The following is a 27,345-nucleotide window of genomic DNA, read 5'->3' on the forward strand; positions in this document are numbered from 1 at the left end:
TTAGGTGTCCTGTGGCTGCTATCTCAGTGCAAGTCCTTTCTTTAAAAAAAAAAGTATCCCACTTAGCATAGTTTCTATTTTAACATTTTGTTATAACCTAAAACTATATTTAACACACTACTTGAGAAAATTAGTACAGCATAACTTTCTACCACAACACATATAATATTCATTTCAAAATGTGCAAAAAGCCAATCATAAAATAAGCATTTTTCACATGTTGAACTGCCTGCACATCTTCAGGTGGAAAAAGCCAACTCCAGTGTGGGAAGAGCTGCTCTTCCAGCTCCCCTGGCCCTGGTCAGTGTTGGAGTCAGGATTCCAGTCTGCAGCAGTTTGCAGGTGGTGTTTGACAATGCACTGAGGTTTCACTCCTCATCCTGTGCACTGAGAGGTGCTATTGCTGCTCTGGTTTTGTGTGTCCTTGTTTTTTCGGTTGCTGCACAAGGTTGTTGAAATGTCATTCAGAGCCCTTGCCTTTCAGCAACAGATCTTGACCAATGATAACTTTAGCTTATTTACATGCTGAACTTTGTGTGAATTTGATTTTGGAATAGCTCTTTTTAATGCAAACAAGCCTATGAACTAAAATTAAAATTTTGCTTAAAATTAAGTAGCGCATTTTTTTTCCCATTCATGGTGGTATCTGATTAAAAAAACAACATTGATTTATACTATTAAGTACATGTGCAAATTTGCTGAAGTTCCTTTTGAATAAATTTTGCTTACAGAAAATTCCTTACCACTGCTAATAAAAGTTTGCTTAAATTATATTTACCATAGCTCAAGAAAACCTTTTCAGAGACACAGTTCCTCTCTCCTGTGGCATGAAAGCTGTTTTGGGGAGTGGGTGTAAAACCTCCCCAGTGTGAGGATGGAGAACATATTGCACTGTCTGTACAGAACTCTTTTCTGCTGGGGAAGATCCTCAATATTAGAAGAAGATACTTTGATAGTGCTTTTACATCTTTAATATTTCATAAAATCTTAATCAGTCACAGTTTTTGAGAGGTTTTGTTTTTCAAACATCTGTTCTACCTTTTAGTCTATAACAATGAAAGCCATAACAATGTTATGGTATGTCATGAAAAAAAAATAAATTTGTGCCCCATCGTGGGAGTGAGGAAAGATTTAGGAAAAAAACTGAAATTGCCAAGCTGGATTGGTGCTCCAGTTGTGTTTTTTGAGGGGTGTGTATAGGTGTCATATTCCAATTTTGACAATATATCATCCATCTTTCTCCTCAGAACACCATCCAGTGCTGTAGCCAAATATTTCGAATAATTTGCCTTTGGTACCTTGAGGCAGTTTGTTCCTCTGCCTTCATTAGGCCTTCATTAGTCAATCATCCAGACAGTAGGAAAATAAAATAAGCCAGATCCGTTTGCAGTCACAGGCAGAGGGGTTTCCGGCAAAACCTCTCCACGTCTTTCCCAGTGCTGCAGATCCAACTGCAGACACTTGGTGGAGCAGGATATTTACAAGTTGCTTGTCACTGTTGGCTCTGCCTGTTCATAGGGAACACCTGGTGGAAAAGCACATTTTTTTTTCACTCGTTTTTCTGCTTGCCCTCTCTACAGAAGATTGTAGGAGGTTCAGGCAGTCCATGCACCCTTCAGTTCCCTCCTCGCCCAGGGCCACAGAAAGGAAAGCTGCACATGCAGCAGTTGTGCCTTAGGGAACAGCTGCTGGATCATAAGCCCATCCTGGGCACCTGTGTGAATTGCAAATGGAGATGACTTGAATTGAAAATGGGGAATTTTGAGGCAGTAATATTTCCCCTGCGAAATACTTCTTCTATGGGAGACACAGTGTGGAGAAAATGTCGTACAACAGCTGTACTAAATGCCTTTGCAGATGTTCAGAAGATATATTGAACATTAATATGAAATATTTAATATTGATCCAAAGGGTGAGAAACATGGCTGATGATATATTAACCAGTGGGAACTGGGTCCAATATATAAACAGGGAAAGATACATACAGCACCTCAACATAACCAGATGTTCCCATAATCCATGTGTCTGGAGATCCCTGAGGCTTGGACTGTGCACACATGAGCTTTTCTGCTCTTCCTAGGACAACATTCCCAGAAATCTTCCTTACGGTGCTTGTGTTCTCTGCTGGAGCTGTGTATTGCTAGGTTTAGTCAGCCTCACTAAGGACTTCTTTGTCCTGTATTTCAAAAGAATTTCTGTATTCTCAAAAGAATTCACGTATTTCTGTGTTACAGAAAGAGAACTACCTAAACCTTAGAATCAGGTGAAGTGAATTCTGTCAGAAGTACTGTAATACATGGCAGATACTTAGGAATAGAGGTGGAAATTAATGAGCAGAGAAAGGGAAAAAAGTTGGAAGTGGTAAGGAACTTTCTGTAACCAAAATTATACAAAAGAAACTTCAGCAAATTTGCACATGTACTTAATAGGATAACATTTATAACATTTCAAACCATTTGCTGTTGGCAACAGTGCTTTTAAAAAACCACTAACCCATGCTGTAACTATAATAAAAAAGCTTTTATACTGGCAAGAGAGATGATGCTCCTGCAAAGTTCTTCAAATATAATGATGATGCAAGGACCCAAAGCAGAACTATTTCATGCTCTTTCCAAGTTCTGATTTTATAATCTTATCAAGACTGTGAAAGCAAAGTGATGCTGTAGACAGAAGATGGACATTAGAGTCATACACCAAATTTAGCACATGTTTATATCTGCTTAACAGGGCCTTCAGGGAATGGAACTTTGCCAGGCCAGAAATTCTGAATTCCCACCAAAACAAATGGGAATTGCAAGTCTTAGCAAATAAGCAAATAAGAAAATAGCAAATAAGAATCTGAAAATGATCAAGAAGGATGTCATACCTTCAGCAGTCCTCGATGGTACATCTGTATGGTTAGTCTAAAACTCAGCTGCAGAAGAGCATGAAAATCTACAGCTGAATGAAAAGATGGTTTCAAAGGAACATTTGATCCTTCTTGGCCCAGTTACAGGAACACAGCTAAGAGATGATTCCATGGAAATCATTGTGGCTGTAGCAATGCAATCTCAGTAAAATCACAGAAATATATGAGCCCACAGGATACAAGAATCATGTCATAAAAAATACAGTCTATTCCACCCGTTTCAAGGTTCACTAAAAACCACTGGAATTGTGAGATGAACTTTGTGTATTCTCACCTTGCATTGCAAATAAGGCCTTCCTGGGGGAGGACAGTGACTCTGCCCCTCCACATCCCACCTGCAGTAGATCATCCAGCCCTGCTGGGCTCCCCAGCACACATGGCAAGGACATGGATGGGCTGGAGCAGGTGCTGAGGAGGGACACCGAGATGCTGGGAGGGCTGGAGCACCTCTCCTGCAAGGAAAGGCTGAGACAGCTCGGCTTCTTCAGCCTGGAAAAGAGACTTAGGCTTAGGCTTGCACAAACTGTGGCCTTCCACTGACAGCAACCTACAAGAAAGCTGGGCAGGGACTTTGTACGAGGGCAGGAAGGGCAGGGCACAGGAGAATGGATCCAAATGGAAAGAGAGTAGGTTTAGAAGAGGGATTCAGAAAAAAGACTCTCCTGGAACAGGTTGCCCAGAGAAGGTGTGGATGTGCCATCCCTGACAGTGTTCAAGGCCAGGCTGGATGGAGCTCTAGACAAGCTGGTCTAGTGCAAGGGGTCCCCAGACACAGCAGGGGAGTGCAACAATGTGATCTTTCAGGTCCCTTCCAAGCCAAACCATGCCATGACTCCATAATTCTGGGATACTTCCCCTCCTCATCCTCTGGCAGAAAAAGAAACTTGGGACCGAGTTCAACATTACAACATTTTCTTTCAGCAAAAGACCATGTCTTTGAGCAGCCTGCAACTGTCTCGACAGAGGATGAAAAGAGATGACATTACTGACACTATTTTCCTTTTCTACCTGAAAATTAAAGGCTCCACTCCTGTCTGCTCTGGCACAACCATCAGGACAGGGAATTCTTCCCAGGGAAATGCCTCATCTCACCCAAGGAAGGAGAAAGCTGCAAGCCAACGCTTTTATTCATTTCTGTAGTGATTTATTCAGTTATTTCTTTCATAGGTACTTATTTCTTTGTTAATTTCTTTCGTTCCGCGGGACTCGCGGCGGCTCCTTCGCTGGGTTCGCGGAGTCAGCAGCAACAGCAGCAGCGCCTCTCTCGATCGATTTTCCGCTCGACTCTGCTCCACCTCCGTCCCCTTCTCCCTCTCACACCCTCTTCACTCCCGTGCCGAGCTGTGCCGTCCCGTCCGTGTTCCGCCTCTCCCATGCCGCGTCCAGCAATGCGCTCCTCGGCGGGGCCGCCTCCGCCGGGCCCTCTCCGTGCTGGCTGTGGCACCGCTGGAAGTGCCGCTGACTCTGGTGCTGGAGGAGCAGCGCGGGCTTTTGGCTCCGCCTGGTGCGGGCTCTGGCCTGGCCCCGGCCCCGAAAGAAGCCCCTCCCGTGGTTCCGCCCGGCTCCCGCCCCGTCCCCGGCAGCATCGCCGGTGCTGTCCCCGGTCCGAGCTTCGCCACTCGTCAGCTCGGCCGCCGGCCCCGAGCCGCCGGTGCCGGGGACGGCTCGGCAAGGAGCAGCGGCCGGAGCAGTCGGGTGCCCCGGGCAGAATGGCGAGAGCGCGGTGCCGCCCTCACGGGCGGAGAAGGCTCCCCTGGAGCAGCTCTGCCGGGAGGGCGGCGGCGGCTGCGGCAGCGTTTACTCCGGGACCCGGCTCGCCGACAGCGCCCCGGTAAGAGACGGGGCCCGGTCGGAGTGGGGCGAGCTCAGGCCGCCGCTGGCCTTGGCTCGCAGGTGGCCATCAAGCGAGTGTCCCGGAATCTCATCTCGGGGTGGGCGCGGCGCAGCACCGGCCCCGCTGAGGGCATCGCGGTCCTCCCGCAGCACAAGGGCACCCTTGTGCCCCTGGAACTGGCGCTGCTGTGGATGGTGTCGTGCCCTGGCTTCCGCGGCGTCGTGAAGCACCTGGACGGGTTGTACAGCCATGCCCTTGGCACAGTTGTCTCTGAAGCTATTTCCAGACTCCATCAGGTCCTGGGCAGCTGTGTGCTCTGGCATGGCTTTGTCCAGAGGGAAGGGATGGGAGGTGGCCATGGGCAGAGCAGCCCAGAGCCCAGGCACACGTTTGCCTTTGCAGCAGGGCCAGGACCTGCAGTTGTTTTGGGTTTGCCGTGGGGTGCAGGAGGAGGCAGATGAGCAACAGCTTTGGTAGAGAGAATGTGCAATCCAAGGCTGGGGTACTTGATTTCAGTCTTGCAGAGAAAGGCCCCAAGGTACCCCTGAGAGGAACTGACCCTTTCAGTGAACTTTGAACAGGCCCTGCCTTGGTTCTTTAGCCAGGCCAGAAATGATGGGATAGTAAGGATGGGTGTGCATCTACGCCCAGTGGCTCCAGCCCCATTGCTGGCCATGGCATGGGGGCCCTGGAGCAGCTTGGGCAGGCAGAGAGCTTGCAGAGAGCAGCAGGGCAGGGAGCTCTGCTGGGCTTCCCAAATGCCAGTGAGCCTGAGCTGATGGATGTGTGGGAGCTGGAGAGCAGCGAGCATGCCGAGAGCTGAGCAGCATCTGGGCTCAAAGGCTGCTGGGGAACTGTAGGAGGGAAGGGCAGCAGCAGAAGAAATGAGGGCCTTGAGAAAAGCAGGTTTTGTCATCCTGCAGAATGGCTTGGTGGGGCCATGGCTGGAGATCAGCAGTGGCTGTGAGACAGCTTAGGGGCAGGGAGAGGACAGTGATCTAAAGCCACTGCCATGCTAGCCCAAAGGCCAGTGGAGGCAGTGGCAACCCCAGAACATCTTGATGTCAATGGCAGCTGGGAATGCAGCCACACTTGCAGAGGAGTGAGCATGAGGTGAGCACAGAATGCATCTAGGTAGAAAACTTTTGACTTGACAGGATCTTTTGGATCCATTTTCCCCCAAACATATCAATGGTGGCCCCGTTGTAATGCCAAGTAACAAAAAGCAGCAGAAATGACACAAAGAAAACATGGCAAAAGAGGAAGAGGAGGCCCAGTGAGGAAAGGACGTGGTGAGACACTGGCACATCGAGTGAGCTGCACTCCCATAACCTTGAGGCTAGCAGGTCCTAGTGTCACAATTTCCTTTGGTTTACTTAAATTATTTTTTTTTTAAACTAAATTTTTTAAAATAAAAAATAAATAAACTTCTTAAAAATAAAATTTTTAAAAATCTTCAAAATAAAATAGATACAATTAAAATAATATCATCAAAATCTAAATATACAATCAAAATACATTTATTCAAAACTATATATAATGACTAAAAATAATAAAAATAATGACTAAAAATAATAAAAATAATGACTAAAAATAATAAAAATAATGACTAAAAACAATCACAAATAATTGCAAATAATTTATTTATAAATGTTCATAAATAAATAACTACATCTAAATAACATATGTACAGATGTAACTGTGTAGCCTAAAACATAAATCCTGTTCTTGAAACACTCTTCGGTCAGTCGGCGGCCTCTTCCTGATCTTCGAGGAAAGACAGCTCTTCTGGGCTGGAGGCGAGGACTTGGTCGATAAGGGAACATCGGAAAGCACCAGACAAAACCTCTTAGCAAGAGGGTATCCAGTCAGGCCTGCAAAGTGGAGACACAAAATGGATCAGAGCCTGCAATGCAAACCTAAAGCATCTGAAGCTCTGTATTTCGTGGGGCACATTTACTGGAAGCTTCTAAACACCTGCACAGGCAAACATGCTCCTGCAGGCAGCTACTTGAGGCAGGCCAGGGGAAAACCCTGAGCCACTTCCCCAGAGCTACCACAGGCACAACCTGGCCTCTGGGCTGCCCTGGGACAGCAGGGAGCCCAGAGCCCTCTGCTCTCCAGGAACGCCTCAGCTGCACAGGCACCCTCCTGCTCCTCTCCCTGCCCCACAGCTCAGCAGCCCTACAGCTCCAGGGGCACTGGCAGCAGCACAGCTCCTTGCAGGGGGCACATGCAGGCCACAGCTGTTCCCTGCCAATGTGCACAGCCTCTCTGGGCTGACACAAGACCACAAGACCCTTCCTCCCACCAGAGAGCAGCCCAGCTCCCACCTCACCTTTTTGTATGGCTGATCCAGGCTCCTGGGGCTCCTGGGCCAAGACCTCCATTCCCAAGGCCGGGGTGTGGTGGTTTGACAGGAAATGTGGTTTTTGGGATGCTGTGGTTGGGCCAATGGATGTTCACATTTTAATATTGGCATCTAACCTGGCCATTAGGACATTGACATGCCTCTGAGAACATGGGGTCAAAAGCAGAGCTCTCCCCTGGGAGGGTCTCTTGGGTTTCTTGCGGGAAAGAGTTCGGGTCTCTGCCCCGGCCCAGCTGCTGGCTGGGCAGGGGGAGGGGAAAAGCCATGTGGCCGGGAGAGGTAGGCCTGAGCCCGGGGGTGGAATGGTGGAAGAGAGAGAGAGAGACACTGGGAGCCATTGGGCAGCCCCCCCAGAGAGAGAGAGAGTACAGCCTGTGCTTGAGACTGTGCCGCCTCGGAACTTGGTAACGTGTGCCGGCAGCACGGCTGGGACAGAGAAGCGGAGGAGGGGGGGAGGATGCAGCGAGAAGGTGTCCGGCCGCTGTGGGAGTTCCTGAGAAGGCAGAGCCCGAGTTTTCACACAAATGTGTGAAATGGTCTCTCCATTTTTTTTTGGAAAATGAAAATCTTGCAAATACATTTCCTCCTCCCCCCACCAAATTTCCAATACAATACATCTATTCCCCAAAATCACCAACTCTTGGTCCAGCACCACCCTTCAGACAATCTATCCTCAGTTCCTCAAGAGGAGAGGAGTCCTTCTTGTACCATGGGCTTCCCCTGGAAACACAGCTGAAGCCTCGTGTGTTTCTGTCACTCGTGGCACTGCCCGGAGTACATCTGCCGTCGTGACCTCTTCCTTTCATGTCGAGTGCTCTCACCACTGAACACGGACCAGAGCTGCTTCTAGGGTTGTCTTTTTAAGGATGCTCTGTCCCGTTCCAAAAAAGGCACAGTCTCTCCTTTGGGACACCTGTCCCCACAGTCTCTCCTTTGGGACACCTGTCCCCCCCATATTTTTTTTATCCCCTGGGGCCGAGGGGAATCAACACTGAACCCTCTTGGTTCTGAGGCATTGCCTCCCCCTAGACACAGTCTCTGTATCACAAGGAACGTGGTTCTGTCCATGGCTGTACAAAAAGAGTCCAGCAAAAGCCACTCCATCATCTCTTCCCACTAGGATTCTTCTCTATTCTTCCACTATCTCTCACTTTCCCATTTCCTTCCTCATCTTCCACTCTATCTCTCTTCTAGGAAAGGTCCATGTTCTGTAAAGTTTTCATTTTCCAAAAAAAAGGGTTAAAAAACTCGGGCTCTGCCTTCTCAGGAACTCCCACAGCGGCCGGACGCCTTCTCGCTGCATCCTCCCCCCCTCCTCCGCTTCTCTGTCCCAGCCGTGCTGCCGGCACACGTTACCAAGTTCCGAGGTGGCACAGTCTCAAGCACAGGCTGTACTCTCTCTCTCTCTGGGGGAGCTGCCCGATGGCTCCTGGTCTCTCTCTCTCTCTTCCACCTCTTCCACCCCCGGGCTCAGGCCTACCTCTCCCGGCCACATGGCTTTCTCCCTGCCCAGCCAGCAGCTGGGCCGGGGGAGAGACCCGAACTCTTTCCTGCCGGAAACCCAAGAGACCCTCCCAGGGGAGAGCTCTGCTTTTGGCCCCGTGTTCTCAGAGGCGTGTCCAATGTCCTAATGGCCAGGTTAGATGCCAATATTAAAGCCTGAATATCCATTGGTGCAAACACAGAATCCCCAAAAACACATTTCCAGTAAAACCACCACACGGGGTCAGGCACATGAATATCCAAACTGAAGGGGTCCACGAGTTCCTTTGGCAACAGAGACATCCCAGGTCCTGTCTTCCACTGAGGGCTCTTCTTCTTCTTCACCTGGGTTCTTGCTGTAGGTTCAGAAGAAGCTGTCGACCAGGTACAAGAGAAGAAGTGAGTTAATTGAACTCATGCCTTTTTAATCCAGCCTTCTAATGGGTGAGGAATTCAAAGTGCATTTGAGTTACTGAAAAGATGGCTTGCTTTTTTATTTTTCATGAAACTAGCATCAGTTAAATTTCTCTCAACAATATGGAGCTGCCAAGCCAAGAGAGAAGGGCTCTACTGCTTCATGTGCTGCCCATTGCCTCCCCACTATGACAGGATCACTTTCCTTCCAGACACTTGGGAATTCACAGCACTCTCCAGAATCTGACACTGGCAAGGAAGTCATTGTTTTCAAAAGGAGTTTTCAAGGCCTTTGTTTCTGTAGTTCTCACTCAATTCTAGGTCGGGTGTTGCAGTTTTGGGGATTTTTTATATTACTCTTTACAACAAAGGAAGTTCTGGGACACAAACAATGGCACCATGTGTTAGATGCAAAAGCAGCTTTGCTTTCTCCACTAGATGTGCCCAGTATTCTGCGAGCCTGTATTTGTAGGGAACAAAGTGCTCATGCCAAAGTTGCACTTGTGCTCTACTTACTTCTTCCAGGGGTTCATTCTCTGCTTTCTTTTCAGCAGAGACACCCAAACCCAAATAAACATGACCTATCTCAAAACAATTCTGATCTTGGCTAATACTGACAATTCAAAATGCCCTTAAAGGAAAGAGCTGATGGCCAGTCATTCTCCAATACTCCCCAAAAGAGCTGTTAGAACCAGGAGAACTAATTCTTTACATGGCTTCACAGAGGATAAAATCATGTGGCGGCCAAGCACTATGAGAGGAAAACCTGTCTCAAAAGTGGATTCTTTCACCCTGCAGAATGCTTGGGTCAGTAACAAAAGCAAAACAGGAAAAGAATAATGACATAAGGAATTTCTAGTCAAGAAATAATCCAGGAAAAATGTCACCTTACTGAGTAATACTTCTCTCTAGCTGCATTAGGCATTCCAGCTGCATACCAGCAATGAAGGAGTCAATCCAAAGGGGCCATACCCAGGATTTGGCAGAACTAACCCTAAGCCAAGGAACCAGGGTATCTGATCCCTCTTCCTCTGCATCAGCAGAATTAGTTCTCCAAGTCTCATCTCTCCTATCATTACATACCCAGAGATGCCAAAGGAATAACAACAGCATCAATGAAGCTTCCAACTTGAAAGCATTGCCTGACCCAGATGCACCAGACCCAGCATTTTGTCTGGCACAATTCCACTTGTCAGGGATCATGCAAGGCAGGGACAGGCACAAGGCATCTCCTGCCCCAGCCTCAGCCTGCAACACTGACACAGGCAGAGACAGCCTGGGAACAGATTTGTCACTGTGACCCTGCCACAGGTGGCTTTGGGACTGTGCTGCCAGAGGATGACAAACTCACACCCTGCCTTGGCTGCATCCCTTTGCAAGTCTCCCTCTCCTTCATTGGAAAAGACAAAAGGACTTTCTGTCACAGGAGGTTTCCCTGTTTCCGACAGTGTCTAACCAGGCAATGTCCATGAATCTCCTTCATATGTCAAGGCGTTCAGCTCAGAAACTACACCAAGGAAAGCTATTGTCCTTCAACAGCAGGAGGAAGGAGTGGGAACATTTCTCATTTCCTGTTAAATGCCTTCCTTTTCTAGTCTCATTTTGACACTAGAAAGGATGCAGGGAGATCAAAGGCATGTGCAGGATGGAGAGGAATGTTTCCTTTTCCTGCACAGCATTACCAGGATCCCAAGGCAGCACTCCAGCTCCTGCCACTCAACACTTCACACTGGAGCAATTTTCACTGCAACACCAGAGAACACTCCCAGGGACTGGGCTCTGGGAGAGTCCACTGAGCCCAGCAAGGAATTGAAATGAATTAAAAAAAAAAATTCAAACAATGAGTTTTAACCAAACTTTTCAAATGTCACCTCAGAGTCAAGATTCCAATGGTCATTTCAGGACAGACATGCCCTGGACCTACCTGCGTGTTCCGAGGTCTTCTCTTGTCTTCTGCTGCTGGGCCTTGGCCTGGAGAAAATGCAGGACAAAAGAACATATGAGGAGGTAGAAAGAGAAGGGAGGGAATGGGCGTACAAAAAAAGGAGGGAACCCCACTTAGCATGGTCACTCTGATGAAGGAGCAAATGTAACACATAAACCCAACAGGTTTGCAAGGCTGAATAATTGTCCTTAAGCTTTAAGTGGCTGCAATCACACAGAGCTGGCCAAACTCTGGCTAACAGAAAAGCCAAGTCCAGCAGGGGACCCATCCTGAGGTGCTTTGAAGCCCTGCCTCCTCTTCCCCACCACCACCTCTGCTCTTGGGGCATTGCTGTGGGCTTTGACATTAGATGGGCAAAATGGCGAATACACAGAGGCTTGCCTAAATGGGAGACTGTGCAAAATGACCCCAGGAGATGGGAAGAGTGAGGTGAACAGCACACTGGAGCAGCAGACACCTTGGCTTACCTCATCTCCCCAGACTCCTGCAAATCTTGATGGGGAGAGCTTGGCAAAGACCCCGCAGCACTTCCAACAGGGAGACTGCCTGCCTTGCATATTGTGGGGATCAAAGGCAGTCCAAATGATGCCTTCTTCATTTCCCCACCACTGGGATATGGCAAGGAGGTCTGGAAAGAGTAGAACACAGTAAGGAAAATACAGCTCAGATCAAGCATCCAGCCTTGCTCACATTCATGCCTCAAGACCTTTACATACGCCCTCAACTGGGACCTGGCAGGAAAGGACAAGCCAAACTGATGGAGCAGATTGGCACAGGATGGGCAGTGGAAAGGGAACTGGTGAGGGACAGACCATTTCCCACGTTTGACACCTCTCCCCTCCTGCTCTCTCCTGTGCAAGTGTGGCTGCATTCCCAGCTGGCATTGACATCAAGATGTTCTGGGGTGCCACTTCCCCCACTGGCCTTTGGGATGGCATGGCAGTGGCTGTAGATCACTGTTCTCTCCCTGCCCCTAAGGTGTCTCACAGCCACTGCTGATCTCCAGCCATGGCCCCACCAAGCCATTCTGCAGGATGTCCAAACCTGCTTTTCTCAAGGCCCTCATTTCTTCTGCTGCTGCCCTTCCCTCCTACAGTTCCCCAGCAGCCTCTGAGCCCAGATGCTGCTCAGCTCTCGGCATGCTGGCTGCTCTCCAGCTCCCACACATCCATCAGCTCAGGCTCACTGGCATTTGGGAAGCTCAGCAGAGCTCCCTGCCCTGCTGCTCTCTGCAAGCTCTCTGCCTGCCCAAGCTGCTCCAGGGCCCCCGTGCCATGGCCAGGAATGGGGCTGGAGGCACTGGGGATAGATGCACACCCATCCTTACTATCCCATCATTTCTGGCCCAGCTAAAGAGCCAAATCAGGACCTATTCAAAGTTCACTTAAAGGGTTCAGTTCCTGTCAGGGACACCTTGGGCCCTTTCTCTGCAAGGCTGAAATCAAGAACCCCAGCCTTGGATTACACATTCTCTCTACCAAAGCTGTGGCTCATCTGCCTCCTCCTGCACCCCACGGCAAACCCAAAACAACTGCACGTCCTGGCCCTGATGCAAAGGCAATCGTGTGCCTGGGCTCTGGGCTGCTCTCCCCATGGCCACCTCCCATCCCTTCCCTCTGGACAAAGCCATGCCAGAGCACACAGCTGCCCAGCACCTGATGGAGTCTGGAAACAGCTTCAGAGACAACTGTGCAGAGGGCATGGCTGTACAACTCACAAGCTGAGACAACCTGACCTGGCAGCTTCCAGCAAACACCTTTTTCCATCCAAAGAAGACACAGCTGACACAAAACACCACCAAGACATAGAGATGCTGCATAGATACCCATAGGTTACTAAATGGAGAAGGATTACTTTTCCAGATTGGACAGCTTGTGCTGCTCTGACTGCTTGTTGGTGTTTTCTCAGGCATAAGACAGAGGAGAAACCACGACACAGCCCAGAAACCATTCTGAGACCTCTCCTGGTATTGATACATGCTGAGGACATGAAATCTGCCCTGCACACCCATTGCAAAGACAGCCTTAAGCACAGTGTCCAGCTGAGCTTTTCCTTGGCTCAGCTGCTTCCCTACACTCACAGCATAGGAAAAAGTCTCCAAGTTCCCCTACAGCAAATAAACTGAAAATCTACCACACAGGACTTAGCTTGGTCTCCTTACCTTACGTCCTTTTCCCTTGGAACACTGCTCCTGGCTGCTTCTTCTGATATCTTTGAACCCAGGACTAGTTTTCCTTTTCTCATCATCTCCATCGTACATTGTGCTTGGCTTGATTGGAGACCTCTCTCGGATGGGACATAAGGGCTTGGAGGGAAGGTGTGAAGAGGACGTGCCTGGGGAAGATTCTTGGCAATAGTGGAGCCTGTCAGACCTGCAAAGTGCAGACACAAAATGTAACAGAGTCCACAAAGTAAATGTAAAGTATATTATATTCTCCGTATTTCATGGGACAGATTCTTTGGAAGCTTCTAAAACACCTGCACAGGCAAACATGCTCCTGCAGGCAGCTACTTGAATCAGGCCAGGGGGAAACCCTGAGCCACTTCCCCAGAGCTACCACAGGCACAGCCTGGCCTCTGGGCTGCCCTGAGACAGCAGGGAGAGCCAAATCTGGACCTGTTCAAACCTCAGTGAAAGGGTCAGTTCCTTCCAGGGAAAAGGCCTCAGAGCTCTGCTGGCAGCACATAAACTGAAAATTTACCACACTGGACTTAGATTGGTCTCCTTACCTTACTACCTTTTTCCTCTGAATTGAGCTCCTGTTTCTTTCAGCTCTCCTCCTCACAGCCAGTGTCAGGTTTCCCACTCTCCTGCTCTCCATGGCACATCTTCCCTGGGATGGTTGAAGGAGAGCTCTTCTGCATGGGAAGCAATGGCTTGGAGGCAAGGAGGATGGAGGGACTTGCCAGGGAAAACCTCTTAGCCAGAGGGTAGCCAGCCAGGCCTGCAAAGTGGAGACACAAAACAGATCAGAGCCTGCAATGCAAACCTAAAGCTCCATATTTCATGGGACATATTCCTTGGAAATTTCTAAACAGCCGCACAGGGAAACATGCTCCTGCTGGCAGCTACTTGAAGCAGGCCGGGGGAAAACCCTGAGCCACTTCCCCAGAGCTGCCACAGGCACAGCCTGGCCTCTGGGCTGCCCTGGGACAGGAGGGAGCCCAGAGCCCTGTGCTCTCCAGGAATGCCTCAGCTGCACAGGCACCCTCCTGCTCCTCTCCCTGCCCCACAGCTCAGCAGCCCTGCAGCTCCAGGGGCACTGCCAGCAGCACAGCTCCTTGCAGGGGGCACATGCAGGCCAAAGCTCTACCCTGCCAATGTGCACAGCCTCTCTGGGATGCCACAAGACCCTTCCTCCCATCAGAGAGCAGCCCAGCTCCCACCTCACCTTTTTGTGAGGCTGATCCGGGCTCGTGGGGCTCGTGGGGCAAGGCCCTCTGAGGTGGCTGGGAGTCCAGACCTCCATTCCCAAGGCCAGGGTCAGGCACACGAATATCCAAACTGAAGGGATCCATGAGTTCCTTTGGGAACAGAGGCATCCCAGGTCCTGTCTTCCACTGAGGGCTCTTTTCCTTCTGCGTCTGGGTTCTTGCTGTAGGTTCAGAAGAAGCTGTTGACCAGGTACAAGAGAAGAAGTGAGTTAATTGAACTGACGCCTTTATAATCAGCCCTTCTAATGATTGAGGAATTCAAAGTGCATTTTAGTAACTGAAAAGATGGCTTGCTTTTTTATTTTTCATGAAACTAGCATCAGTTAAATTTCTCTCAACAATATGGAGCTGCCAAGCCAAGAGAGAAGGGCTCTACTGCTTCATGTGCTGCCCATTGCCTCCCCACTATGACAGGATCACTTTCCTTCCAGACACTTGGGAATTCACAGCACTCTCCAGAATCTGACACTGGCAAGGAAGTCATTGTTTTCAAAAGGAGTTTTCAAGGCCTTTGTTTCTGTAGTTCTCACTCAATTCTAGGTCAGGTTTTGCAGTTTTGGGGATTTTTTATATTACTCTTTACAACAAAGGAAGTTCTGGGACACAAACAATGGCACCATGTGTTAGATGCAAAAGCAGCTTTGCTTTCTCCACTAGATGTGCCCAGTATTCTGCGAGCCTGTATTTGTAGGGAACAAAGTGCTCATGCCAAAGTTGCACTTGTGCTCTACTTACTTCTTCCAGGGGTTCATTCTCTGCTTTCTTTTCAGCAGAGACACCCAAACCCAAATAAACACAACCTATCTCAAAACAATTCTGATCTTGGCTAATACTGACAATTCAAAATGCCCTTAAAGGAAAGAGCTGATGGCCAGTCATTCTCCAATACTCCCCAAAAGAGCTGTTAGAACCAGGAGAACTAATTCTTTACATGGCTTCACAGAGGATAAAATCATGTGGCGGCCAAGCACTATGAGAGGAAAACCTGTCTCAAAAGTGGATTCTTTCACCCTGCAGAATGCTTGGGTCAGTAACAAAAGGAAAACAGGAAAGGATTAATGACATAAGTAATTTCTAGTCAAGAAATAATCCAGGAAAAATGTCACCTTACTGAGTAATACTTCTCTCTAGCTGCATTAAGCATTCCACTTGCATACCAGCAATGAAGGAGTCGTTCCAAAGGGGCCATACCCAGGATTTGGCAGAACTAACCCTAAGCCAAGGAACCAGGGTATCTGATCCCTCTTCCTCTGCATCAGCAGAATTAGTTCTCCAAGTCTCATCTCTCCTATCATTACACAGCCCAGAGGTGCCAAAGGAACAACAACAGCATCAATGAGGCTTTCAAAACTTGAAAGCATTGCCTGACCCAGATGCACCAGACCCAGCATTTTGTCTGGCACAATTCCACTTGTCAGGGATCAGGCAAGGCAGGGACGGCACAAAGCACCTCCTGCCCCAGCCTCAGCCTGCAACACTGACACAGGCAGAGACAGCCTGGAAACAGATTTGTCACTGTGACCCTGCCATAGGTGGCTTTGGGACTGTGCTGTCAGAGGATGACAAACCGACACCCTACCTAGGCTGCATCCATTTGCAAGTCTCCCTCTCTTCCATTTGAAAAGACAAAAGGACTTTCTGTCACAGGAGGTTTCCCTGTTTCCGACAGTGTCTAACCAGGCAATGTCCATGAATCTCCTACATATGTCAAAGCGTTCACCTCAGAAACTACACCAAGGAAAGCTATTGTCCTTCAAAAGCAGAAGGAAGGAGTGGGAACATTTCTCATTTCCTGCTAAATGCCTTCCTTTTCTAGTCTCATTTTGACACTAGAAAGCCTGCAGGGAGATCAAAGGCATGTGCAGGATGGAGAGGAATTATTTTCTTTTCAGCGCTGTATTTCCAGGACCCCAAGGTACCACTCCAGCTCCTGCCACTCAACACTTCACACTGGAGCAATTTTCACTGCAACACCAGAGAACACTGCCAGGGACTGGGCTCTGGGAGAGTCCACTGAGCCCAGCAAGGAATTGAAATGAATTAAAAAAAAAAAAATCAAACAATGAGTTTTAACCAAACTTTTCAAATGTCACCTCAGAGTCAAGATTCCAATGGTCATTTTAGGACAGACATGCCCTGGACCTACCTGTGTGTTCCGAGGTCTTCTCTTGTCTTCTGCTGCTGGGCCTTGGCCTGGAGAAAATGCAGGACAAAAGAACATATGAGGAGGCAGAAAGAGAAGGGAGGGAATGGGCGTACAAAAAAAGGAGGGAACCCCACTTAGCATGGTCACTCTGATGAAGGAGTAAATGTAACACATAAACCCAACAGGTTTGCAAGGCTGAATAATTGTCCTTAAGCTTTCAGTGGCTGCAATCACACAGAGCGGCCAAACTCTGGCTGACAGAAAAGCCAAGTCCAGCAGAGGACCCATCCAGAGATGGTTTGAAGCCCTGCCTCCTCTTCCCCACCACCACCTCTGCTCTTGGGGCATTGCTGTGGGCTTTGACATTAGATGGGGAAAAATGGTGAATACACAGAGGCTTGCCTAAATGGGAGACTGTGCAAAATGACCCCAGGAGATGGGAAGAGTGAGGTGAACAGCACACTGGAGCAGCAGACACCTTGACTTACCTCACCTCCCCGGACTCCTGCAAATCCAGCTGGGGAGAGCTTGGCAAAGACCCCGCAGCACTTCCAACAGGGAGACTGCCTGCCTTGCATATTGGGGGGATCAAAGGCAGTCCAAACGATGCCTTCTTCATTTCCCCACCACTGGGCTATGGCAAGGCGGTCTGGAAAGAGTAGAACACAGTAAGGAAAATACGGCTCAGATCAAGCATCCAGCCTTGCTCACATTCACGCCTCAAGACCTTTACATACGCCCTCAACTGGGACCTGGCAGGAAAGGACAAGCCAAACCAATGGAGCTGATTGGCACAGGAGGGGCAATGGAAAGGGAACTGGTGAGGGAGAGACCATTTCCCACATTTGACACCTCTCCCCTCCTGCTCTCTCCTGTGCAAGTGTGGCTGCATTCCCAGCTGCCATCCCCATGTTTGACATCAAGATGTTCTGGGGTGCCACTGCCTCCACTGGCCTTTGGGATGGCATGGCAGTGGCTTTAGATCACTGTCCTCTCCCAGCCCCTAAGCTGTCTCACAGCCACTGCTGATCTCCAGCCATGGCCCCACCAAGCCATTCTGCAGGATGTCCAAACCTGCTTTTCTCAAGGCCCTCATTTCTTCTGCTGCTGCCCTTCCCTCCTACAGTTCCCCAGCAGCCTTTGAGCCCAGATGCTGCTCAGCTCTCGGCATGCTGGCTGCTCTCCAGCTCCCACACATCCATCAGCTCAGGCTCACTGGCATTTGGGAAGCTCAGCAGAGCTCCCTGCCCTGCTGCTCTCTGCAAGCTCTCTGCCTGCCCAAGCTGCTCCAGGGCCCCCATGCCATGGCCAGCAATGGGGCTGGAGCCACTGGGGATAGATGCACACCCATCCTTACTATCCCATCATTTCTGGCCCGGCTAAAGAGCCAAGGCAGGGCCTGTTCAAAGTTCACTGAAAGGGTCAATTCCTGTCAGGGATACCTTGGGCCCTTTCTCTGCAAGGCTGAAATCAAGTACCCAAGCCTTGGATTACACATTCTCTCTACCAAAGCTGTTGCTCATCTGCCTCCTCCTGCACCCCACGGCAAACCCAAAACAACTGCACATCCTGGCCCTGCTGCAAAGGCAAACGTGTGCCTGGGCTCTGGGCTGCTCTCCCCATGGCCACCTCCCATCCCTTCCCTCTGGACAAAGCCATGCCAGAGCACACAGCTGCCCAGCACCTGATGGAGTCTGGAAACAGCTTCAGAGACAACTGTGCAGAGGGCATGGCTGTACAACTCACAAGCTGAGACAACCTGACTTGGCAGCTTCCAGCAAACACCTTTTTCCAACCATAGAAGACACAGCTGACACAAAACACCACCAAGACATAGAGATGCTGCATAGATACCCATAGGTTACTAAATGGAGAAGGATTACTTTTCAAGATTGGACAACTTGTGCTGCTCTGACTGCCTGTTGGTGTTTTCTCAGGCATAAGACAGAGGAGAAACCACGACACAGCCCAGAAACCATTCTGAGACCTCTCCTGGTATTGATACATGCTGAGGACATGAAATCTGCCCTGCACACCCATTGCAAAGACAGCCTTAAGCACAGTGTCCAGCTGAGCTGTTCCTTGGCTCAGCTGCTTCCCTGGGCTCACAGCACAGGAAAAGGTCTCCAAGTTCTGCCTACAACAAATAAACTGAAAATCTACCACAGGACTTAGCTTGGTCTCCTTACCTTACGTCCTTTTCCCTCGGAACACTGCTCCTGGCTGCTTCTTCTGATATCTTTGAACCCAGGACTAGTTTTCATTTTCTCATCATCTCCATCATACATTGTGCTTGGCTTGATTGGAGACCTCTCTCGGATGGGACATAAGGGCTTGGAGGGAAGGTGCGAAGAGGACGTGCCTGGGGAAGATTCTTGGCAATAGTGGAGCCTGTCAGACCTGAAAAGTGCAGACACAAAATGTAACAGAGTCCACAAAGTAAATCTAAAGCACATTAATCTCCATATTTCATGGGACAGATTCTTTGGAAGCTTCTAAACAGCTGTAGAGGGAAACATGCTCCTGCTGGCAGCACCTTGAAGCAGGCCAGGGGAAAACCCTGAGCCACTTCCCCAGAGCTACCACAGGCACAGCCTGGCCTCTGGGCTGCCCTGGGACAGCAGGGAGCCCAGAGCCCTGTGCTCTCCAGGAATGCCTCAGCTGCACATGCACCCTCTTGCTCCTCTCCCTGCCCCAGAGCTCAGCAGCCCTACAGCTCCAGGGGCACTGGCAGCAGCACAGCTCCTTGCAGGGGGCACATGCAGGCCACAGCTGTTCCCTCCCAATGTACACAGCCTCTCTGGGCTGACACAAGACCCTTCCTCCCATCAGAGAGCAGCCCAGCTCCCACCTCACCTCTGTGTGAGGCTGATCCAGGCTCATGGGGCTCCTGGGGCAAGGCCCCCTGAGCTGGCTGGGAGCCCAGACCTCCATTCCCAAGGCCAGGGTCAGGCACATGAATATCCAAACTGAAGGGATCCATGAGTTCCTTTGGGAACAGAGGCATCCCAGGTCCTGTCTTCCACTGAGGGCTCTTTTTTTCTTCGTCTGGGTTCTTGCTGTAGGTTCAGAAGAAGCTGTCGACCAGGTACAAGAGAAGAAGTGAGTTAATTGAACTCATGCCTTTTTAATCTGGCCTTCTAATGGGTGAGGAATTCAAAGTGCATTTTAGCTATTGAAAAGATTGCTTGCTTTTTTATTTTTCATGAAACTAGCATCAGTTACATTTCTCTCAACAATATGGAGCTGCCAAGCCAAGAGAGAAGGGCTCTACTACTTCATGTGCCGCCTGTTGCCTCCCCACTACTACAATGGCAAGGAAGTCATTGTTTTCAAAAGGAGTTTTCAAGGCCTTTGTTCAGGAAAATGCTGAATACCAGAGGCTTGCCTAAATATATGGGATACGGTGCAAAATGACCCCAGGAGATGGGAAGAGTGAGGTGAACAGCACACTGCAGCAGCAGACCCCTTGGCTTACCTCATCTCCCCAGACTCCTGCAAATCGCGTTGGGGAGAGATTGGCAAAGACCCCGCAGCACTTCCAACAGGGACACTGCCTGCCTTGCATATTGGGGGGATCAAAGGCAGTCCAAATGATGCCTTCTTCATTTCCCCACCACTGGGCTATGGCAAGGCGGTCTGGAAAGAGTAGAACACAGTAAGGAAAATACAGCTCAGATCAAGCATCCAGCCTTGCTCACATTCATGCCTCAAGACATTTACGTATGCCCCCAACTGGAACCTGGCAGGAAAGGACAAGCCAAACCGATGGAGCTGATTGGCACAGGATGGGCAATGGAAAGGGAACTGGTGAGGGACAGACCATTTCCCACATTTGACACCTCTCCCCTCCTGCTCTCTCCTGTGTAAGTGTGGCTGCATTCCCGCCTGCCATTGACATCAAGATGCTCTGTGTTGCCACTTCCCCCACTGGCCTTTGGGATGGCATGGCAGTGGCTTTAGATCACTGTCCTCTCCCTGCCCCTAAGGTGTCTCACAGCCACTGCTGATCTCCAGCCATGGCCCCACAAAGCCATTCTGCAGGATGGCAAAACCTGCTTTTCTCAAGGCCCTCATTTCTTCTGCTGCTGCCCTTCCCTCCTACAGTTCCCCAGCAGCCTTTGAGCCCAGATGCTGCTGAGCTCTCGGCATGCTCGCTGCTCTCCAGCTCCCACACATCCATCAGCTCAGGCTCACTGGCATTTGGGAAGCTCAGCAGAGCTCCCTGCCCTGCTGCTCTCTGCAAGCTCTCTGCCTGCCCAAGCTGCTCCAGGGCCCCCATGCCATGGCCAGCAATGGGGCTGGAGCCACTGGGGATAGATGCACACCCATCCTTACTATCCCATCATTTCTGGCCCGGCTAAAGAGCCAAATCAGGACCTATTCAAAGTTCACTTAAAGGGTTCAGTTCCTGTCAGGGATACCTTGGGCCCTTTCTCTGCAAGGCTGTAATCAAGTACCCCAGCCTTGGATTGCATATTTTCTCTACCAAAGCTGTGGCTCATCTGCCTCCTCCTGCACCCCACGGCAAACCCAAAACAACTGCACATCCTGGCCCTGATGCAAAGGCAATCGTGTGCCTGGGCTCTGGGCTGCTCTGCCCATGGCCACCTCCCATCCCTTCCCTCTGGACAAAGCCATGCCAGAGCACACAGCTGCCCAGCACCTGATGGAGTCTGGAAACAGCTTCAGAGACAACTGTGCAGAGGGCATGGCTGTACAACTCACAAGATGAGACAACCTGACTTGGCAGCTTCCTGCAAACACCTTTTTCCATCCAAAGCAGACACAGCTGACACAAAACACCACCAAGACATAGAGGTGCTTCATAGATACCCATAGGTTACTAAATGGAGAAGGATTGCTTTTCCAGATTGGACAACTTGTGCTGCTCTGACTGCTTGTTGGTGTTTTCTCAGCCATAAGACAGAGGAGAAACCACGACAGAGCCCAGAAACCATTCTGAGACCTCTCCTGTTATTGATACATGCTGAGGACATGAAGTCTGCCCTGCACACCCATTACAAAGACAGCCTGAAGCACAGTGTCCAGCTGAGCTGTTCCTTGGCTCAGCTGCTTCCCTGGGCTCACAGCACAGGGAAAGGTCTCCAAGTTCTGCCTACAACAAATAAACTGAAAATCTACCACACAGGACTTAGCTTGGTCTCCTTACCTTACGTCCTTTTCCCTCGGAACACTGCTCCTGGCTGCTTCTTCTGATATCTTTGAACCCAGGACTAGTTTTCATTTTCTCATCATCTCCATCATACATTGTGCTTGGCTTGATTGGAGACCTCTCTCGGATGGGACATAAGGGCTTGGAGGGAAGGTGCGAAGAGGACGTGCCTGGGGAAGATTCTTGGCAATAGTGGAGCCTGTCAGACCTGAAAAGTGCAGGCACAAAATGTAACAGAGTCCACAAAGTAAATCTAAAGCACATTAATCTCCATATTTCATGGGACAGATTCTTTGGAAGCTTCTAAACAGCTGTAGAGGGAAACATGCTCCTGCTGGCAGCACCTTGAAGCAGGCCAGGGGAAAACCCTGAGCCACTTCCCCAGAGCTACCACAGGCACAGCCTGGCCTCTGGGCTGCCCTGGGACAGCAGGGAGCCCAGAGCCCTGTGCTCTCCAGGAATGCCTCAGCTGCACATGCACCCTCTTGCTCCTCTCCCTGCCCCAGAGCTCAGCAGCCCTACAGCTCCAGGGGCACTGGCAGCAGCACAGCTCCTTGCAGGGGGCACATGCAGGCCACAGCTGTTCCCTCCCAATGTACACAGCCTCTCTGGGCTGCCACAAGACCCTTCCTCCCATCAGAGAGCAGCCCAGCTCCCACCTCACCTCTGTGTGAGGCTGATCCGGGCTCATGGGGCTCCTGGGGCAAGGCCCCCTGAGCTGGCTGGGAGCCCAGACCTCCATTCCCAAGGCCAGGGTCAGGCACATGAATATCCAAACTGAAGGGATCCATGAGTTCCTTTGGGAACAGAGGCATCCCAGGTCCTGTCTTCCACTGAGGGCTCTTTTTTTCTTCGTCTGGGTTCTTGCTGTAGGTTCAGAAGAAGCTGTCGACCAGGTACAAGAGAAGAAGTGAGTTAATTGAACTCATGCCTTTTTAATCTGGCCTTCTAATGGGTGAGGAATTCAAAGTGCATTTTAGCTATTGAAAAGATTGCTTGCTTTTTTATTTTTCATGAAACTAGCATCAGTTACATTTCTCTCAACAATATGGAGCTGCCAAGCCAAGAGAGAAGGGCTCTACTACTTCATGTGCCGCCTGTTGCCTCCCCACTACTACAATGGCAAGGAAGTCATTGTTTTCAAAAGGAGTTTTCAAGGCCTTTGTTCAGGAAAATGCTGAATACCAGAGGCTTGCCTAAATATATGGGATACGGTGCAAAATGACCCCAGGAGATGGGAAGAGTGAGGTGAACAGCACACTGCAGCAGCAGACCCCTTGGCTTACCTCATCTCCCCAGACTCCTGCAAATCGCGTTGGGGAGAGATTGGCAAAGACCCCGCAGCACTTCCAACAGGGACACTGCCTGCCTTGCATATTGGGGGGATCAAAGGCAGTCCAAATGATGCCTTCTTCATTTCCCCACCACTGGGCTATGGCAAGGCGGTCTGGAAAGAGTAGAACACAGTAAGGAAAATACAGCTCAGATCAAGCATCCAGCCTTGCTCACATTCATGCCTCAAGACCTTTACATACGCCCCCAACTGGAACCTGGCAGGAAAGGACAAGCCAAACCGATGGAGCTGATTGGCACAGGATGGGCAATGGAAAGGGAACTGGTGAGGGACAGACCATTTCCCACATTTGACACCTCTCCCCTCCTGCTCTCTCCTGTGCAAGTGTGGCTGCATTCCCAGCTGGCATTGACGTCAAAATGTTCAGGGTTGCCACTGCCTCCACTGGCCTTTGGGATGGCATGGCAGTGGCTTTAGATCACTGTCCTCTCCCTGCCCCTAAGGTGCCTCACAGCCACTGCTGATCTCTAGCCATGGCCCCACAAAGCCATTCTGCAGGATGACAAAACCTGCTTTTCTCAAGGCCCTCATTTCTTCTGCTGCTGCCCTTCCCTCCTACAGTTCCTCAGCAGCCTTTGAGCCCAGATGCTGCTGAGCTCTCAGCACGCTGGCTGCTCTCCTGTCACACATCGGCCCTGCTCACTGCTTACCTCTGTGTGAGTCTGATCCATGCTTGGTCTTCACCTTGCCCTCAGTCTGGAGTTCCTTCAGGCCCCCCATGCCATGACTAGGATGGGCGATGGAGAGTGGGGGCAGATGCACGTCCTTAGTGTTCTGTCATTTTTGTCCCAGTAACATGTCCCATCCGGAGGTCTCCAACCCAGCACTTCGTCAGCTTTCTGGAGAACTTCAAACCCTCACCAGCCCAAAAGGCTGGAGAGGTTTTCCTGCACATGTGGAGGCTTGCTCTCAGCACACTTAATCAGCTGGGTGCCCATCACCTCGCAGAGGGCACAGGCAAGCTTGGTGACCACAGCGCAGACGTTGGCGCTTCGCACAGGCAGCGCCTTGTTCTCCAGGCAGCACCAGAGCACGGGCAGGGCGTAGCGCTGCACCACGTCAGGGCTCCTGGCATGGACCCATTCCACCAGCACTGCCGGGACAGAGACACAGCTCCTTACCCACCAGCCTCAATGCAAACAAGGATCCACCTCTGCTTTTGCTTCTGGCAAGCCTCTCTGGCCAAGAGCAGTGAAATAGCACACAGAGCCCCATGACCCAGAAACGGGCAATGCAGCTGATCATCCTTGAAACAGAACCACCAACCCCTCAGGACTAATTTCTCCAACCAGAGCCTTGTACCTGTGGCAGATTTTGTACCTTTACTAAATCATTTCACTATTTGTTTCTGCATGAACAATTAATAAAACATCAAATTGCCTTTTATTTCCATTAACAAGTAGTCTAAATCCACACGGAAGATTTAGAAATGTACCCTAGAGAGGCAATTGAGAGATTTCTAATAAAAGGAATGATTCCATTTTTGTAACTTGATGTCAAGGGCCAGAGGTCTCATCTGGCTCTTCCCTTTGCTCCGTGGCACACAGCAAAGGGCAGTATTAGAACACACTCCAAAACACTAGCCCACCAGAGATGGGTGCTGCTTGACAGCTGGATGAGAAACATCAGTGCCTAGCTGGTGTCTTTGGCAGAATGCTTTTGTGGCTGCCAACAAAGAGCTCTTTCAAACCTCAGGGTGTCTTAGAGAAACACCCAGACCCCATTGCCCTGGCATTTGGGCATCTCCACATTTCAATGGCATTTCCCCTCTCAATGTTAATGGCATTTTTCTTACAATGTCCACTGAAATAGGGGCATAGAGAGAGAGAAAGGCTACACAGGGGACTGAAATTTAGCCGGAACATGAGTGTTTTCTCACATTGTCTCTGGAATTTTCTCTCTGCTCATTTTATGAACTCAACTTATCAAACACAAACAAAAATTTACTACCAACAGGCTCCTTGCATGGCTGATTTGGCTGAGAGATCAAAACCTGAAATGCTCTGGAGACCAGTCTAATTTTCTGATCAGGCAAAATGTTATGTAGTAGCTATTTATTATTCTGTGGTGGAGGAGACGTCATTTTCTCTATGCTATTAATCCACCAGCAGTTATCAACATTCAAACAGCTCCTGCAAGTACCCAAAACCAATTCTGCTAAGCAGGAAAAGGGTTGTGGTACCCATTTTAAAATGGCACTTCATTTGAGTTAAAATGCAATCAAAGACATTGGTCACTATGGACCTTGAGAAGAGCCCCAGTGAGAGCTCAGCCCCGAGGCCGAGCGCTGCCCCCATCTCAGATGCTGCACAGCTCTGCAGCAGCCAGGGAAAGCCTGCCAAATACACCTGCCTTGGCTATTGGGCAGGAGGGACAAGCTCAGCACCTCCTGATGTGGAGGAGCTACTCTGCTGTCTGTCCACAGGCATTCCCTGTCAATTCTCCCTCAGAGACCTCTTGGCTTAGAAGGGGAGGCCATACCTGTGATACGCTCTGTGACATCCAGCAGAGCTTCGCCACTCAGTTGGCTCCATTGGTGGCAGAGCTCTTTCATCAGTGACACTTCATCTACAAGTGAAACACACGTTTCTGCTCACTCTTCTGAGGGCATAGGAGAAAGCACAGTGCGGAGGGAAAGGGCAGGGGCAACCCCATTTTGTACAATAAAGTCAATTTCTGATGATTTTTGAATTATTTTCTTCTTTCCTTCCAGCCTTCTTGGCAGGGTTTAAAATTCCAAAAGAAAAGCTCTCCTTTCACATTTGTAAATCCAAAGTTGTCTGCTGGACCAGGAGCTATGTTCAAACATTTCACATCAGGGACCTCAAGAGTTCAGTCACTTGGAAGCAGTGCAAAGGTTTTGCATGCCAGAGCAAAAAGGAAGAAGCCCATACTTGGGACACAGAAAGGCACTGAGTCAGGCAGTCCTTGACTTCAAAGAGCAGCTGAGGTGGAGAAAGTAGAAACTGCCCCTGAAGACCTGCTTCTTCAACACTCCATTTTTCAGGCTTATTCCCCCAGTGCAGCATTCTCAGAGCTGACATAAATCTGTGTGGCAAAGGAATTTACAGCAGCCCTTGCCTAGGCAGATATTTGCTGTTGCCATCTTGCCCCATCCAAAACAACAAGTGGAACAAGGCATCATTGACAGCTGGACTTAGATCAGTTTGTTCTAAAGAAATGAACTCGGTCAATCATAAGTTTCCCATTGGAAAAAGAAGACAAAGAAGAAAAGTGGAAAATAGGCAGCTGATGCCAATAATGTAGAGCCTTCCAGGTGGCTGCTCTGCAGAAGCTCTGATGGGCCAGTGTCCCTTCATGCCAACAGCAAAGCTGTTCATATGGGAAGTCAGACGGGGCCCAAGCAAAAAGTCCAGGTCTTGCTCTTCAGAGCAGCGGCACAGAGCCAAGGGAGCCTGGGACTGTTGGGCAATGCTGCTGCACATTCCAGCCTGTTGGGGATGGTGCATAAGGACTGCACCTGCACAGCTCCTGGTGGGTGTCAGCTGCAGCCTTCCACAGACAGCAACAGCTCCCAAGGCACTCAGCGCTCTCTTGTGTGGGACAGACACACAGCTGAGGAGAGTCCATGCCACGGCCTAGCCTTACCTAAATGAGCAACAGATTTGTCCAGTGCCCTCACAGCTGCAGGATGAACCCCGGGATCCTTTGAGTTGAGGTTCTTAGTTATCCCTTCAACCAAACGGATCAGCACCGGGTTCAGGGCATCTTCCAGGAGCCCAATCATTTCTGCCAGCACCTCCAGCGCCTGCTGCTTCACTTTCTTATGGGTGTCATTTATTCTCAGGACAAAATGATCAAAAATCTGTGAAGAGAACAAACAACACAAAAGCTGGATTAAAATGACCTTGTTTGAAGAATATGCAGAAATGAGCACTCAGCAATATAACAGATGAAAGTAATCCTTTCTGTCAGGTCAGCACTTGTTTGCACAATTTCACTGTTTTCCTGTTGGCCACTCACAGGAATGGTTGCACAACCTGATGCTGCTTGAAAGATTTTCATCTGTTTTTAAGAGTTTTGGCTGGGGACAGAAAAGTTCCTATGGTATCTCTCTCCACCTATAAATCATTAAATCAATTCCATTTATTAATTCAAAAGGCTACCTTTGCTTTTCAAGTATGGAAGCAGATATTTACCATGCTCATTTTCTTATACAGTTGCCTCAAGTACTGAGGTCAATTATGATTTTGCCAAAACTGTGGCAGGAGGAGATCAAAGTTTTATTTTGTCTGTCTTGGAACCTGTGTCTGCAGAGG

General features: G+C 49.6%; 3 long non-coding RNA genes across 3 annotated transcripts; 1 reads left to right on the forward strand and 2 right to left on the reverse strand.

Moving 5' to 3' along the window:
• Positions 1 to 4,131: 4,131 nt before the first annotated feature.
• Positions 4,132 to 24,559, forward strand: LOC143693629 (uncharacterized). The gene is made up of 2 exons (XR_013181543.1): positions 4,132 to 4,739; positions 12,863 to 24,559. It is a non-coding gene; the product is annotated as an uncharacterized LOC143693629 (long non-coding RNA).
• On the reverse strand, positions 8,783 to 11,712 carry LOC143693630 (uncharacterized). The gene is made up of 3 exons (XR_013181544.1): positions 11,422 to 11,712; positions 10,934 to 10,980; positions 8,783 to 8,969 (listed from the first exon to the last, which is right to left on the reverse strand). It is a non-coding gene; the product is annotated as an uncharacterized LOC143693630 (long non-coding RNA).
• Positions 14,401 to 17,180, reverse strand: LOC143693631 (uncharacterized). Its single transcript, XR_013181545.1, has 3 exons — positions 17,024 to 17,180; positions 16,536 to 16,582; positions 14,401 to 14,568 (listed from the first exon to the last, which is right to left on the reverse strand). It is a non-coding gene; the product is annotated as an uncharacterized LOC143693631 (long non-coding RNA).
• Positions 24,560 to 27,345: the final 2,786 nt, after the last annotated feature.

The sequence above is a fragment of the Agelaius phoeniceus genome, chromosome 3, assembly GCF_051311805.1.
Source record: "Agelaius phoeniceus isolate bAgePho1 chromosome 3, bAgePho1.hap1, whole genome shotgun sequence".
In the NCBI taxonomy this organism is placed as follows: Eukaryota; Metazoa; Chordata; class Aves; order Passeriformes; family Icteridae; genus Agelaius; species Agelaius phoeniceus.